We start from the raw sequence: 592 nt of genomic DNA on the forward strand, positions 1-592 counted from the left end.
ACCGTAAGAATTTTGACCGATTAATACAATCAGTTAAACGGTTTAAAAAATCATTTAATTATTTATTTTTTCAGTAATTTATCCAAATATTTAAAAAGGTTTGCTGCATGGTTAAAATACGCTACGCGTATAAAAAAATTTGTTTTTTAGGGGGAAAAACAAGTCGTGTATAAGTCGCATTTTAATGTGTCATTCAGAAATAGGCCTAATGCCGAGGCGAAATGTTTACAAACATTATAATAAACACTGTAAACATAGGTAGGCTATTTTAGTTCCCCTCACTCCACAACAAATCCTTTCAATTAACAATATTTAGAAAAGAACAAGAATTAAAAATATAAGAAGCTATAGCAATATAAACAAGCCAAAACAAATTCATTTAGGCTAAAACGAAACTAAAACCAACATTGCTTCTTTCATTCGACACAAAATCAAATGTTTCAGTATTCACAATGTATTTGAATGGCAAATGATTATTTATTATGTACTTCACTGGCGTTCCAATATCCACGTAAAACAAAATGTTTTGCATAACATCACGGCGGTACGGTGATAACACTTAACGGCACAGATTTTACTACATATTTTTTAC

The sequence above is a fragment of the Sinocyclocheilus rhinocerous genome, unplaced genomic scaffold (genome assembly GCF_001515625.1).
Source record: "Sinocyclocheilus rhinocerous isolate Xijiao unplaced genomic scaffold, SAMN03320098_v1.1 scaffold1450, whole genome shotgun sequence".
NCBI classification, from domain to species: domain Eukaryota; kingdom Metazoa; phylum Chordata; class Actinopteri; order Cypriniformes; family Cyprinidae; genus Sinocyclocheilus; species Sinocyclocheilus rhinocerous.